The sequence below is a fragment of the Hyaena hyaena genome, unplaced genomic scaffold (genome assembly GCF_003009895.1).
Source record: "Hyaena hyaena isolate Hyena2069 unplaced genomic scaffold, ASM300989v1 scaffold_6, whole genome shotgun sequence".
Lineage (NCBI taxonomy): Eukaryota > Metazoa > Chordata > Mammalia > Carnivora > Hyaenidae > Hyaena > Hyaena hyaena.
The window spans coordinates 5,361,173-5,374,108 of NW_024080638.1; the positions used below are offsets into that span (position 1 = coordinate 5,361,173).

A 12,936-nucleotide genomic window follows, 5' to 3' on the forward strand; every position below is an offset into this window, starting at 1 on the left:
CTGCTGGGGCCTGATGGTTTCGTTTTGGAGCCTGATCTCAGATCCATGTTACATGAACTCCTCTCAGCTGGAGTCTGTAGCACCACACTGATTTCTTTTGGCCCCAATCCCGCATTGCAGCTGTTTGTACTTATTTGAGGTATGGTGTATTTTGAAACAAAATGAACCAGATTTCCCCTACTGCCTATGTCAGTGCCTGGTAATGGAAAACATTAACTCTTTTACAACCAGGATACTGACAAATATAGTACACCCATCATATGCAGGAAAATACAAAGGAGAAAGGGACCCAGAGCTGGGAGAGGTTCTCCAGATGAGCTTATTTCAAAGCAAAGAGAAGATATTCCATTACTTACATAGTTTCTGGACCCTATCCATCTCCAAACAAGTTTCAGCCAGCTTGCAGAAGGTTTAAAAGAAAAGGAGTCATAAGTTTGAATGATTATATGCCAACAAATTGGACAATCTAGAAGAAACAGACATATTCCTAGAAACATACAACCTACCAAGACCGAATCATAAAGAAATAGAAAATTTGAGCAAACCAAACACAAGCAAGGAAATAGCAACAGTAATCAAAAACATCCCTACAAAGAAAAGACCAGGACTGATAGTTTTGCTGGCAAATTCTACCAAACACTTAAAAAACAATGAATGCCAATCCTTCTCAAACACTTCCAAAAAACTGTGCTCCAAAACTCATTTTATAAGTGCAACGTTACCCTGATACCAAAGCCATGTAGAGATACTACAAGAAAACATAAGTCAATATCCCTGATAAACACAGGTGCAAAAATTGCCAAAACTTTAGCAAACCAAATCCAGTAGCACATTAAAAGGATCATACACCATGATCAAGTGGGATTTAACACTGGGATGCAAGGATGGTTCAATGTCCATAAATCAGTAAGCATGATACAATCACGTTCATAAAGGATAAAAATGATCCTCTCAACAGATGAAGAAAAAGCATTTGACAAAATTCTACATCTGCTCATAACAAAAACTCTCAACAAATTGGGAATAGAAGGAACATACCTCAAAATAATAAAGGCCAATTTGTAGCAACATGGATGGAACTTGAGGGTGTTATGCTGAGTGAAATGAGTCAGGCAGAGAAGGACAGACACCATACATCTGCATGTATAGGTGGATTAGGAGGAACTTAACGGAGGACCATGGGAGAGAAGAAGGGGAAAAACAGTTGGGGAGAGGGAGGGAGGCAAACCATGAGAGACTCTTGAATGCTGAGAACAAACTGAGGGGTGATGGGGGTGGGAGAGAAGGGAAGGGCGGTGATGGGCATGAAGGAGGGCACTTGTTGGGATGAGCACTGGGTGTTATATGGAAACCAATTTGACAATAAACTATTTAATAAATAAATAAATAATAAAGGCCACATATGACAAACCCACAACTAACATTATTATGCTTGAAAGGTTGAAAGCTTTCCCACGAAGATCAGGAATGAGGCAAGGATGCCCACTTTCACCACTCCTATATAAAGCACTGGAAGTTCTAATTAAGGCAATTAGGCAAAAAGAGAAGGCATCCAAATCAGAAAGGAAGAAAAGTTGCCTCTATTTGCAGATGATATAATCTTATACATAGAAAAAAATCAAAGACCCCACCAAAAATGTATTGGAATAAATTCAGTAAAGTTGCAGGATATAAAATCAATAAACAAAAATTATTTGTTTCTACATATGAACAACCAACTACCTCAAAAAGAAATAAAGAAACCAATCCCATTTATAATGGCATTAAAAACAACAAAATGCTTAAGAATTACTATTTGATGAAGACAGCAAAAAGAACTATACGCTGAAAATTAGAAGACTGATGAAGGCACAAATGAAAGATATCCTGTGTTTGAAAATAAGGATTAATATTATTAGAATGTCCATACTACCAAAAGCCATCTAACAAGTCAATGCATTCTCTATCAATTTTCCTATAGCATTTTTCATAGTAATAGAAAAAAATCCTAAAATTCATATGGAATCACAAAAGACCCAAATAGTCATAGCAGTCCTGAGAAAGAACAATAAACATAGAGGCACACGATTCCTGATTTCAAATTTTATTACAAGCTATAATAGTCAAAATAATATTGTTTTGACATAAAAACAAATACATAAGCATCTGACACAGAATTAAGACTTGAGAAATAAGACCACAATTAATGATTAATTATCATCAATTGATATATGACAAGGAATCTAAGAATACACAGTGTGGGGAAGGATAGTCTTTTCATCAAATGGTGTTAAGAAATTTGGACATCCACGTACAAAAATAAGAACGAAACCGTACCCATCTTACACTACTCACAAAAATTAACTCAAAATGAATTATAGACTTACATATAAAACCAAAACTATAAAACCACTAGACAAAAAAAAGGGAAGAGCTCCTTGAAATTGGCCTTGGCACCAATTTTTTGGATAGGACACCAAAAGCACAAACAATAAAAGCAAAAATAAACAAGTGAGACTATATCAAACTAAAAAGTCTCTGCACAGCAAAAGAAAAAATCAGCAAAATGAAAAGCCACCTACAGAATGGGAGAAAAAATTGCAAAGCATCCATCTGATAAAGGAATAATATCTAAAATATATAAGGAACTCATACAACTCAATGGCAAAAACAAAAAATGTGATTTTAAAAATAGGACATGAAAAAATAAAAGGACCTGAATAGACATATTTCCAAAGATATACAAATAGCCAATGGATACCCGAAAAGCTGCTCAACAGCACTCATCATCAGGGAGATGCAGATCAAGCCCACAATGAGATATCACCTCACACCTGCAGAATGGCTGTTATCAAAAAGACAAGAGGCAGTGGAGAAAAAGGAACCCTCATGCATTCTTGGTGGGAATGTAAATTGGTGCAGTCACTGTGGAAAACAGTATGGAGGTTACTCAATTAAAAATAGAAATACCAAGGGTGCCTGGGTGGCTCAGTCAGTTAAATGTCTGGCTTGGGCTCACGGTTCATGGGTTCGAGCCCCACGTTGAGCTCTGTGCTAAGAGCCAGCTCAGAGCCTGGAGCCTGCTTTGGATTCTGTGTCTCCCTCTCTCTCTGACCTTCCCCTGCTCACGCTGTCTCTCTCTCTCTCTCTCTCAGAAATAAATTTAAAAAACATTAAAAAAAAAAAAAGAAATACCATAAGATCTAGTAATCCCACTTCAGTCCTTATATCTAAAGGAAATAAAACAAAGAAATATCTGCACTGCCTTTTTATGGCAACATTAATAGCCAGATATGGAAACAACCTAACTATCCATGGACAGATGAATGGCTAAAGGAAATGTGTTGTATCCATGTACAATGGAATATTATTCAGCCATAAAAAGGGGAAATCCTGCCTTTGATGACAGTGATAGGCCCTGAGGGCATTACACTAAATGATGTATGTCAGACAGGAAAAGAGAAATATTGTATGTCCTCACTTATATGTCAAATCTAAAACAGTGAACTCATAGAAATAGTGAGTAGAATAGGGGTGGCCAGGGGCCAGGGAGTGAGGGAAATGGAGAGGTATAGGTCAAAGGGTACAAAATCCCAGCTATAAAATGACACGGTTCTGGGGATCTACACAGCATGGAGACTACAATTAGCATTTTGTATTATACACTTGCAAGTTGTTAAGAGAATGGATCTTAAATGTTATGACTATCAAAAACAAAATAACCAGATAATTATGTGAGATAATGGTTACATTAACCTTATTACAGTAATAACTTTACAAAATAAACTTGCAAATCATCACGTTGTACATCTTAAACTTAGACAGCATTATAGGTAGATAATATCTCAGTAAAGCTAGGGGATCAGTGGGTGGTTCAGTAGGTTAACTTTCCAACTCTTGATTCCAGCTCAGGTCATGATCTCACGGTTGGTGACCTGGAGCCCCACATTGGACTCTACACTGACAGTGCGGAGCCTGCTTGGGATTCTCTCTCCTTTTCTCTGTCCCTCGCCTGCTCGCTCACTCGCTCTCGCTCTATCTCTCTCTCTCCCCCTCCTCTCAAAATAAATAAATTTTAAATAGATATTTTTTAAAAAATAAGTCAGAGAAAGGCAAATATGATTTCATTTATATGTGGAATTTAAGAAACAAATGAGAAAAGGAAAGAGGGGGAGAGAGAGAGAGTGAAATCAGCAAACAGGCTCTTAACTATAGAAAACAAACTCCTCACCAAAGGGGAGGCGGGTGGGGGAATAAGTGATATAGGTGAAGGGGATTAAGTGCACACTTACCTTGATGACCACTAGGTAATAGAGAGAGTTGTTGAATCACTATATTGTACATCTGAAACTAATATAGCACTGTATGTTAACTATACTGGAATTAACATTAAAAATTTTTTTAAATAAATAAATAAAATTGTGGTTTTTTTGTTTTTTTATAATTTTTTTAATTTACTTCTGAGAGACAGAAAGAGACAGTGCGAGCAGGGGAGGGTCAGAGAGAGAGGGAGATACAGAATCTGAAGCAGGCTCCAGGCTCTGAGCTAGCTGTCAGCACAGAGCCCGACGTGGGGCTCAAACCCACGAACCGTGAGATCATGACCTGACCTGACCTGAGCTGAAGTCAGATGTTCAACCGAGTCATCCAGGCGCCCCAATAAAATTGTTTTTAAAAATCCATGGCTCTCAGAGGGCTAAGAATCTTAAGCCCAGAACATACACAAGAATGAACGCTCTCCTTGCCCCTAACCAGAGCTTTTCAGTAGACTCCCGTCACCTACATTTTAAAAGTGTTCTTTTTTTTTTTTTAATGTTTTATTTATTTCTGAGAGAGAGACAGAGCATGAGCAGGGGAGGGTCAGAGAGAGAGGGAGACACAGAATCTGAAACAGGCTCCAGGCTCTGAGCTGGCTGTCAGCACAGAACCCGACACGGGGCTCGAACCCACGAACTATTGAGATCATGACCTGAGCCGAAGTCAGATGCTTAACTGACTGAGCCACCCAGGCGCCCCTTAAAAGTCTTCTTAAGTGGTTCTGAAGTAAATCTCTGATTACAAGCCACTATCATAAATCAGAGTTCTATAAAGACACTTGTCGTTATAGACAACACATTATATTCTACATGTATACTACTGAGTGATCTAATAGGACACAAGATGAGAGCAGAGGTTCCCAAAGCAGGCTTGGCCACAGAAAATAAAAACACGGATTCCTGGGCCCTAACCGAGGCTTACTGAAGGAGATTCTGTGTGGGTGTGAACCAAGAATCTGTATTTTTGCAAGTACCCAAAGTGAGCCCAGGTTGAAAGCCAGATGTGTTAACTACTGTAACAGACTAATGGTTCTCAAACTACAGCATCCAACATTCAGATTTCATTGGAGGGTTTGTTCAAACACCAGATGGCTGAGCGCCAATCTACTGAGTTTCTGATACGGCAGGTCTGGGATGGGGCAACAATTTGCACTTTGTAACAGGTTCTCAATTGATGCTGGTGGGGCTGCACCAGGGACTCCACTTTGAGAACCACTCAGTGAATTGTTCTTTTAATATAATAGTTACCTCAAATGGTCTTTAATACAACTAGAAAGTAGATAACTTAGGACTCCAGTCTCTGGTAAGTGTTTGAAGTGTAAGTATTCAGAGCTATTGATTAAAAAACAGGTTCATGTGCTTTTGATACTAGGCGTAAAAAGCAAATTTCGTCTTTTCTTTTAAAAACTAAAATAAGTTACACTGTAATCCAAACTGAGGACTACTTGCCAGCATTACCTTGATTCCAAAATCAGACAAAGACCCACTTAAAAGGAGAATTACAGGCAAATATCCCTGATGAACACAGATGCAAAAATTCTCAACAAGATATTAGCAAACTGAACTCAACAGCACATGAAAAGAATTATTCACCATGATAAGTGGGATTTATTCCTGGGCTCCAGAGCTGGTTCAGTATTTACAAATAAGTCAACATGATACACTGCATTAATAAAAGAAAGGATAAGAACCATATGATCCTGTCAATGGATGCAGAAAAAGCATTTGACAAACACAGAATGCATTCTTGATAAAAAACCCTCCACAAAGTAGGGACAGATGGAACATACCTCAACGTCATGAAGGCCATATATGAAAGAACCATAGCTAATATCATCCTTAATGGAGAAAAACTGAGAGCCTTTCCCCTACTTATTCCCTAGGAAAAAGACAAGGATGTCCACTCTTAACATTACTGTTTAACATAGCACTAGAAGTGTTAGACTCAGCAATCAGACAACAAAAAGAAATATAAGGCAGCCAAAGCGGCCAGGAAGAAATCAAATTTCCACTATTTGCGGATGACGAGCTATTCTATGTAGAAAACTCGAAAGACTCCACCAAAAAATTGCTAGAACTAATACATGAATTCAGCAAAGTCACAGGATATAAAAATCAATGTGTAGGAATCTGATGCTTTTCTACACATGAATAACGAAGCAGCAGAAAAAGAAATCAAGAAATCACTGCCCAACAATAAGATACCTGGGAATAAACCTAACTAAAGAGGTGAAAGATCTATACTCTGAAAACTAGAGAACACTTATGAGAGAAATTGAAGAGGACACAAAGAAATGAAAAAGCATTCCATGCTCACAGACTGAAAGAACAAACATTGTTAAAATGTCTATATTACCCAAAGTAATCTACACATTTACTGCACTCCCTATCAAAATACCACCAGCATTTTTCACAAAGCTAGAACAAACAATCCTAAAGTATGGAACTACAAAAGACCCAGAATAACCAAAGGTGGTGGGGGGGGAGGGGGGGGAGGGGGGGGAGGAAAAAAAGCAAAGCTGGAGGCATCACAATTCCAGAATTCAAGCTATATCACAAAGCTGCAGAGTCATCAATACAGTATGGTACCAGCACAAATACAGACACCTAGATCAATGGAACAGAAAACCCAAAAATGGATCCACAACTATATAGTCAACTAACCTTCAACAAAGAAGGAAAGACTATCCAATGGGAAAAAAAGATAGTCTTTTCAACAAATGGTGTTGGGAAAACTGGATGGTAACATGCAGAAGAATAAGACCAGACCACTTTCTTACATCATACACAAAAATAAACTAAAAATGAATGAAAGACCTCAATGTGAGACAGGAAACCATCAAAATCCTACAGGAGAAGACAGGCAACAAGCTCTTTGACCTCAGCCGCAGCAACTTCTTACTAGACACGTCGCTAAAGGGAAGGGAAGCAAAAGCAAACATGAACTCCTAGGATCTCACCACAATAGAAAGCTTCTGCACTGCAAAGGAAACAATCAGCAAAACTAAAATGCCAACTGACAGAATGGGAGAGGATATTTGCAAATGACATATCAAATAAAGGGTTAATATCTAAAATCTAGAAAGAACTTATCAAACTCAATACCCAAAGAATAACACAATTAAGAAATGGACAGAAGACATTAACAGACACTTTTCCAAAGAAGACATACAGATGGTTAACAGACACATGAAAAGATGCTCAACATCACTCATCATCAGGGAAGTACAAATCAAAACCAAAATGAGATACCGCCTCACACCTGTCAGAATGGCTAAAATTAACAACAAAAGAAAGGACAGGTGTTTGTGAGGATGTGGAGAAAGGAGAACCCTTTTGCACTGTTGGTGGGAATGTAAACCGGTGCAGCCACTCTGGAGAGCAATATGGAGGTTCCTCAAGAAACTAAAACTAGAACTACTCTATGATCGAGCAATTGCACTATTAGGTATTTACCCAAAGGATACAAAAATACAGATGTGAAGGGGTACATACACCCCAATGTTTATAGCAGCATTATCAACAACAGTCAAACTATAGAGAGAGGCCAAACGTTCACTGACTGATGAACAGATAAAGAAGATGTGGTATATACACAATGGAATATTACTCAGCCATCAAAAAATGAAATCTTGCCATTTGCAAGGATATGGATGGAGCTAGAATGTATTTACCCTAAGTGAAATAAGTCAATCAGAGAAAGACAAATTGTATTATTTCACCCGTATGTGGGATTTAAGGAACAAAACGGATGAACCCAAGGGAAAACAAAAAGGGAACAGAGGGAAATAAACCATAAGAGAATCTTAAAAATAGAGAACAAACTTTGGGTTGATGGGGGGGGGGGATGGGCTAGATGGGTGATATACTAAAGAGGGCATTTGTTGTGAGGAATCACTGAATTCAATTCCTCAAACCAACATCTCTTTGTACGTTAACTAAAATTTAAATTTAGAAAAGGGAAAATGAGGACAACTTTACCTATTCAATTATGAGGACTTCCAGAAATTTTCTTAGGAAGGACCTTTTGAATTATTTCAGTAAAGACTAATTGAAACTCCAGAGACCAATGATGAAAAGATCTAAGTACAGGTGTTACCATTTATAAATCTTGAACATTAACAAAACATACTTATTGAAGCTACCAAGAACGTGTTATTTTTGAGCAGGACTCAATCCCAGTGTGTATCCACAAGAATAAGAGAGCTGAAAATGTACACACCACACCATTATATGAATTGACCCGGGGAACGAAACGATTTAATGCTGTCCATCTGAATGGTGAAAGGTGTATGCCAAAAGCAACAGCTTTCATATGGACAAAGTCAACAGCAAGCTCTCCTTAAAGGCAAGATCAGCCAACAGGTCTGAGGCTTCTTAAATTCATTTCCTGTTCATGAGCATGAGACCATACTATGGCTCTACTGTAAAGGAAATATCTGATTCATACAAAGGTTTTTTTTAAGTTGCTAATTATAATTTTTTTTAAAAAAAAGGGGGAGTTGACACAGGTTTTATATCACTTGGAAATGAAATCTGATCTGTCAAAAGAAAATTCCTGTACATTACATGATTCTCAGGGTGGCTGTTACTTATCCTCTTAAACACTGAAGTCTAAAATCTTTGAGATCAGCCAATTCAACTCAAGATCCATTTCACTGGGATCAAAAGCTTTGGTTAATCAATGAATTGTGCAAGCGGTCATAAACTGACTTCTGAATAAAGATGACATCAGCCCAAATTCCTTGATCTGTCTCCAGCTAATTTTCAATTAAAATGTACACAAAGACAAGCAAAAATTCAACATGGCTCTGAAACCAAGAATAACAGCCTCCCATTAATTAAAAAAAAAAAAATCCTGGGGCGCCTGGGTGGCTTAGTCAGTTAAGCGTCCGACTTTTGCTTAGGTCATGATCTCGCGCTTCGTGGGTTCAAGCCCCACGTCGGGCTCTGTGCTGACTGCCAGCTCAGAGCCTGGAGTCTGTTTCAGAGTCTGTGCCTCCCTCTCTCTCTGACCCTCCCCTGCTCACGCTGTCTCTCTCTCTCTCTCTCTCTCCTAGAAATAAATAAAACATTAAAAAAAAAAAACTCCTGGGAGTCATATCTATTAAATATAGTGAAGGTAGAGTGAAGTTAAAAGGTCAATGTCCAGTGAATGCTTTGCTGGAAAAGAACAACTAGAAGTGAGAAGTGAGAAGACATCCTCCACTCGACCTCCTATTGCAGCATAAAGAGTGGATACCACAGAGAACAGGAAACAGCCCCGTACTGTACAGCTTTGCTTCCTAAAACAACCAGGTAGCAATCCACTATTCCCCCTTTCTCCCATCACTTTTGGTAATTCTAATTCTGTGCAAAGAACTTTTTTCAGAAGTCGGCAAGCACGGTAAAGAATCTATTGGCAGGTTCATGGCCTCCTAGATGTGGGAGAACCCAAGGCTGTTCTAAAGAGATCTGGGTACAGGAAGAATTCTAACATGAAGAATTTCCTTGTCTATCACTACATGTAGCCAAGTCTCTTAATACCGATTTATAAGTCGAGAAAGAACAGGCCCTGCTTTGAGCGGAGAGACTTCTTTGGGGTATGCGGCCAGGGTTTTCTTCCATTTCAGCAGTCAAGGGACAGAGCTTCTGGAGGTAATCAGGGGAACCATCCTCACCAATGGTGCCATCTGCTCACTGTGAAAGGCTGTGTGGCTAGTGGGAGAGGCAAGACTCGAGTACACCAAGTCCTGCACCACTCCCCCAGCCACACTCTTATGCCTGAGCATAGAACTGTGCCTGCCCAAAAGAAAAAGCCTTTTGAAACTAGTGGAGCCATACAGCTCATAACAGGGGATGGTTTTAACTCCAAAGTCAGGCCCTGCACTGTCTGATACGATGGTCATGCATCGTGATGGGGATAAGTGCAAAAATAGAACACGTCCATCACTGCAAACATTTCTACTGGACAGTGCTGGCACGCTGTCCACAAAAATTGTGAAGTGGAAAAAAGCTTTATTACTTTTTCATGGAAACTGAAGTAGGAGTATTCTCTTCTACAAAATGTAGTCTCCAGTAAGTTCTGTCACCCTGATGTCAGAATGAAATCTAGCTAGAACAAAGTATACATTAAGAGTGTTAGTGATAATAAGCTCATAATCAACTACTTCTGTTCCCTGTGTTTTCTCATTTTTAATACACCAAAGTATTAATACATTAAGACATTAAAGTCAATACATGGAAATGCTGAATTGTACTAAGTAAATTCCTTAAAACGAATACGGTTCTAATTACATATTCATCTACATTCCTCTATTAGGCTGTCCTTGTAAAATTCCCTTGAAAAATCAATTTTCGAACTTACGTCTAAGCAGCCCCACTCTGCACACTAAACAATAAATCATTGTAATCCTGGAGTGTGTGCTGTAGTTACTTTAAGGCAAAATAAACTCAATTTTACCAGACAATATTCATTGTGTGTCAAAGCTAATCAAACAAAACCAGAACCCTTTTCAGAAAGAACTTATCTTTAAAAATGGGGAAAAGTGTCACACAAAGGAAACTAACAACAAGAGAACTGTGAGGATAAATGCAAATCAATATCCATCAGTTTTCAATATCCATCAGTTTTCGAGAGCCAAATAGGTGGGCATTCTCTTATCCCTAACTAAAGTTAAATAAGCCAGAGGATGTAAAGCTATAAATACAGATAGGATTGTTCCTGCCAAGCCTAATAGAACAAAGCAATTAAAACTGTCAGTAAAAGAGGAATACAAAGGCCAGGCTCTAGAAATATGTGTCTACCCAAAGTCTAAAGCACGAGGGGTGTGTGAGTTCTCTTTAAAATATGAAGTTTGGGGGAGGGGGGTGGCGCCTGGGTGGCTCGGTCAGTTGTCTGACTTTGGCTCAGGTCATGATCTCATTGTTCCTGAATTTGAGCCCTATGTCAGGCTCTGTGCTGACAGCTCAGAGCCTGGAGCCTGCTTTGGATTCTGTGTCTCCCTCTCTCTCTGCCCCTCCCCTGCTCATACTCATTCCCTCCCTCCCTGCCTCCTTCCCCTGTCTGCCTGTCTGTCTCTCTCTCAAAAGTAAGCATTAAAAAAAAAATTTAAATATGGAGTGTTGGTTACAGGAAGTCTATAGATCAGGAACTCTGGAAACCCAAGTAGTTCATTGGGAGCCCATTTATAAATGGAATCCCTATGTCCCATGGAATCAATAGGAACATATTTAAACCACAGAGATACAATCTCAAAAAGAAAAGGACAGATTATGGCTGCCGCAACCCCTGGAGTTTAGTGAACAAGTCAGAATACTCCAAGAAAGAAGAAAGTTCACAGTCCACACTCACAGCTGCTTATTCAGAAAAAGGCTTGGCCAAGTGAGAAAAGCAGGATGGCACACAAATCATCTGGAGGTCATCCTCGGGGGAAAATCTAATATAAAATTTGCTTAGTTGGAAGTGCCACCCATTAAACGTGCAGGCATCTCTGAGAATGCCTTAGCGTTTTCCTACTTGGAAGGAAAACTTCCTTCTGTGTCAGGGGGATGGAGTGAGGTGAACTAGTATTTGGGAATCAGGGACGAAAAAGCGGTGACAGCAATCACAGAACAGGCGGAGTCACCCCGGTGTTCATGCAACGTGATGGGACCAGGAGCTTCCTTTCTTCCCAAGAGCACCGTCCATCTGAAGGCATCCCTCTGTGAGCTAGAGTATGAAAACTAACCCAGTCTCATTTTCTAATACATTTATTTATTTTTGAGTGAGAAAGAGGGGTGAGGAGAGGCAGAGAGAGAGGGAGACAGAGGATCCAAAGCAGGCTCTGCACTTAGAGCAGAGAGCCCCACGTGGGGACTCGAACTCACAAGCCATGAGATCATGACCTGAGCTGGAGTTGGAAGCTCAACCAGCCAAGTCACCCAGGCACCCTAAAACTAGCCTGGTCTTTATGGGAGTGAAGGGAAGATGCTGAGGCCACATATCTTCATTATTCCCCAATTATACTTCAGGTTCTTGCGGCTCACAGAAACGAGAATGCAACAGAAACCAGAATAAGGCTAAACAATAATCCAAGAGTAGCAACTGCTATATCTTTGAACATTGCGCCACTGTTGTTTTTATGCAGTGTTCTCAAACTGTTCGTAATGCCAAAGTCCCATTAATGATTCCAGTTAAGTTTATCCCAACAATTCAGCCTTAGAAGGAAACAGTCAAATGAATGTTCCATGAAAACATAATCAAGGCTCTATCATACACCCAGTAGTCAGCTTTATGCCCATAAACATTTGTAAATGTAGGCCTTGAAAACCTTCGTCTTCCAATGATACTAACAGTCACCAATTTTGGCCAACACTGACTTTGCGAGATATTTCTCCCCATCCATCCTGGCCCTCAGTTGGCCATATCTAGTCTTAAAATGAAGTCTGCTTCATTTTTAGTCTCTCTTCTGTGTCTTCAGCTTTGTTCTCACCTCCATTCCCAGCTCTCAATAAAAACATGATTCTTATTTTAAAAAGAAAACCCTTAAACCCACTACTACTTTTTCCTCTTCCCCCGTCTTTGTCCCCTCCCCACCCTCTCTTTTTGAGGTCAATAATACTGAAGTAACAGTTTGTGTTCATTGCTTTTGCATCCTTATATGATGCACTATGGCTTCTG

The 12,936-nt window shown here is 39.4% G+C and overlaps 1 protein-coding gene across 5 annotated transcripts in view; it reads right to left on the reverse strand.

The window, feature by feature from the left end:
* Window positions 1-12,936, reverse strand: part of LPAR1 (lysophosphatidic acid receptor 1) — a 135,748-nt gene that overhangs the window by 91,569 nt on the left and 31,243 nt on the right. The gene's annotated exons all lie outside the window — the stretch shown is intronic.